General features: G+C 40.2%; 1 pseudogene; it reads left to right on the forward strand.

Moving 5' to 3' along the window:
* Window positions 1–971: 971 nt before the first annotated feature.
* LOC114081540 (pantothenate kinase 2, mitochondrial pseudogene) lies at window positions 972–2,902 on the forward strand (annotated as a pseudogene).
* The last annotated feature ends 783 nt before the right edge of the window (window positions 2,903–3,685 follow it).

The following is a 3,685-nucleotide window of genomic DNA, read 5'->3' on the forward strand; positions in this document are numbered from 1 at the left end:
GATTTTATTTTTATTTTTATATTTTACTGTAGTAAGAACATATAAGATGAGGTCTACCTTCTTGACTACATTTTAAATTTATGGGACAGTGTGTTAGCTGCAACAACAATGTTGTACAGCAGATCTCTAGAACTAATTATCCTGGTTACTGAAACTTTCTAGACATGGAACAGCAACTTCCCATTCCCCCTCCCCCAGTCCCTGGCAGCCACCATTATATTTCTTTTATTTTTAAGAGAGAGAGAGAGAGAGAGAGAGAGAGAGAGAGAATTTTTTAATATTTATTTTTTAGTATTCGGCGGACACAACATCTTTGTTTTTATGTGATGCTGAGGATCAAACCCGGGCCGCACGTATGCCAGGCGAGCACACTACCACTTGAGCCACATCTTCAGCCCCAATGTATATATATTTCTGCTTTTACAAATTTGACTATTTTAGGAATCTCTTGGAAGTGGAATATTGCAGAATATGTCCTTCTGTCATGAACTCATTTCAGTGAACATAATGCCCTATACCCTCATCTCTGTTGTGGAAAATGGCAGGATTTCCTTCTTATTTAAGGCTGAATAGAATTCCCATTGTGTACATACCACATTTTCTTGATTCATTCACCTCCTGATTGTCATTTAGGTTGATTCCATATCTAGGCTATTGTGCCTAATGCTGCAATAAACATAGGAAAAGTAGATTTTTTTAAAAAAAAAAAAGTCTTTAGAGAACAAGAGGAAAAAAAGTTCCCTTACCAAGAAACAATAATAAACTGGCATCAAACTTCTTATTAGGAACACTGTGCTAGAAGAGAATGAAACAATGTCTTCATCTTTCTTAGGAGGGAAAATTTTTGAACATATAATTTTGTGCTCTGCCAAACTATAAATCAATGTGAAGGCATATGAAAGGCATTTTCAAATTTGCAGGTGCTCAGAAATTTTGTCTCTAATCTATTTGTTTGTTTCTTTCTGTTCAATATGCCTTTGGATATATTCCAGAGAAGTGAGGTACAAACCAACAAAGATGTAGACTATGAGAAAGTAGAACTAGGAGTGAAATTTAATCAAAAACAATTCCAGGGTGAGAGTTGTGCATGGAGTTTGCTAAACAATCTAAATCAGAATAGGAAGCCAGTTGGCCCCCAAATACAATGTCTTCAAAAACAAAAAATGAAATGTGGTCTACAATAAAGATAGAATAACTATAGAAATGTGTAATATCCATGATGTAGTAAAAAAATCTTCTCTCAGTAAAAATAAAAGAATGACAAATGGAAATTCCAGGAAACACAAACAACAAAAATTGTGTAAAATAAGACATGATACAAATACAAAGCCCTTTAAAAGGCAGCATCATCTTAAGCTATTTCTGAAATGATAAAAGAGAATTTATTTCATTTGGACACTAGAACATTCTTCTCCAAGGATTCTAGAGATCATGACCTTAAACCTGTAAAAAGAAATGTAATTGTTGCACATTATTTCACTATGCAGTAAATAATAGTTAAAAAGATACAATAATATAAATTAGGGAAAACACTAATTTTCAATTTTCAGGATCAACCTATCAGCAACATATGAAAAATGGGTCTCAGTAAAGAATGAATTTGGCATTGACCTTGAAATGCAAAAATAAATATACAGCTGACAGAATGTGGGGGTTCAGGTATAAGCATGTGCAAGATGGAAGAAAGGAGAAAAGGTCCAAGTCCAATTGCCTCATCAAAGCATATCCAAAGGCTCAGGCTGGACTGCCATGGAGGAGGTTGGAGGATTCTGGCGCTGGGGGGCTGGCTCTGGCAGCAGCGGTGGCTGCTGCGGATGGAAGTGGGCCAGCTTGGTGCACCCCTGGAGCATCCTGGCAGGGCCACCACCACCTCACCCTCGTGGGTTGGGGAGCCAGCGCCTAGGGTACTCTGAAGGACTGTGGCGGGAGCCACTGCAGCGCCAGGCGAGCAAGCAATGCATTGGCGCCTGCTGTTGGCAGCCTCGGGGTATGGTGTGCGGTGGGATGGGCCCAACTCCTGCAGCAGCCCTGCCTAGGTCTCCCGCCTGTGCGTGGAAAGCCTCCGGAATAAGCGGCCACTTTTTCCATGGTTTGGCTTGGATATTGGTGGAACCCTTGTCAAGCTGGTTTATTTTGAACCCAAAGACATCACTGCTGAAGAAGAAGAGGAAGAAGTGGAGAGTCTTCAAAGCATTTGGAAGTACTTGAACTCCAATGTGGCTTATGGGTCCATGGGCATTAGGGACGTGCACCTGGAGCTGAAGGCCCTGACTCTGTGTGGATGCAAAAATAGGTGATCTTCAGCTTTGTAAACTGCATGAACTAGGCTGCTTAATCAAAGGAATTTTATATATTGACTCAGTTGGTTTCAATGGACGGTCACAGTGCTATTACTTTGAAAATCCTGCTGATTCTGAAAAAATGTCAGAAGTTACTATTTGAATTGAAAAACCCATGTCCTCTGGCTTCTGGTGAACATTGGCTCAGGGGTTAGCATTTTAGCAGTGTAGTCCAAAGATAATTACAAGAGTTAAGGTAAAGGCACAAGTCTTGGAGGAGGAACTTTTTTTGGTCTCTGCTGTCTTCTTACTGGCTGTACCACTTTTGAAAGAGCTTTTGAAATGGCATCTCGTGGAGGTAGCACCAAAGTGGATAAACTAGTGCGAGACATTATGGAGGAGATTATGAGAGGTTTGGATTGCCAGTCTGGGCTGTAGCTTCGAGAACATTAACCAGGTGGTATTTGTTGGAAATTTCTTGAGAATTAATACCATCACCATGAGGCTTTTGGCATATGCTTTGGATTATTGGTCCAAGGGACACCTGAAAGCACTTTTTTTCAGAACATGAGGGTTATTTTGGAGCTGTTGGAGCACTCCTGGAGCTGTTGAAGATTCTCTGATTGTTACCTGGGAGGGCATCCTGAAAATTTCTACAATGGGATCTATGGACTTTTGTTTTTTAAGACTTACCTCAGTTTTATAATCATGTACTATGAGAATCAAAGTGAGAAATAACATGTATTTTTCTAAGTCATCAAGATATAGCCTTAAAAAATTCAGTCTAAACTAGCAACAAGTAAGGAAAGAAGCGTTAATAAAAAAAAAAAGTGCACCATGTTGAGGCAGTGTGAGGATTGCTGTGTTTAAGTTGCCCTTCAGGGTAGCGCTATTACACCTGTGGTGTTTTTGGAAATCTCAGCATAACTCACTGCAGATGCCTTGGAAGAGCTGTCCTGCCCTGAGCTGGCTGTGGTTGTGCATCCTGATTTAACTTTCTGTATGCAGGACAGGCTGCTGTGTGTGATAATCTAGTCACTGTTTTCTCAGTACAGCCTTAGAGATCACCTGTGCTTTACTCTGGTCTGCATTTAGCCTTTGTGTGTACATATTGAAAAATGGTTTATTTTAAGCTTCTGCAAACTTAATTGGGTGGGTTAATTCTGTTCCTGAAAAAGCAACTTTTAGAAGGGCAGCTCTTGTGTTACTTCTCTAAATCATGGGAAGATCCCTATGGAAGGAGAAAACTTCTGGCAGAATTCCTTAGGGTAAGGGACATAATTACTTGACCATTGTGGGTGAGCTATTGGAAAAAGCAGAGGCTGGCAGTGTGACACCAAAAAACCTCTGGAATTGGCTCTTCAAGGGGCCATGTAGAGAGTATCCTTTCAGGCTTCATAGCAAAG

This window comes from Marmota flaviventris, chromosome 10, assembly GCF_047511675.1.
Source record: "Marmota flaviventris isolate mMarFla1 chromosome 10, mMarFla1.hap1, whole genome shotgun sequence".
NCBI classification, from domain to species: domain Eukaryota; kingdom Metazoa; phylum Chordata; class Mammalia; order Rodentia; family Sciuridae; genus Marmota; species Marmota flaviventris.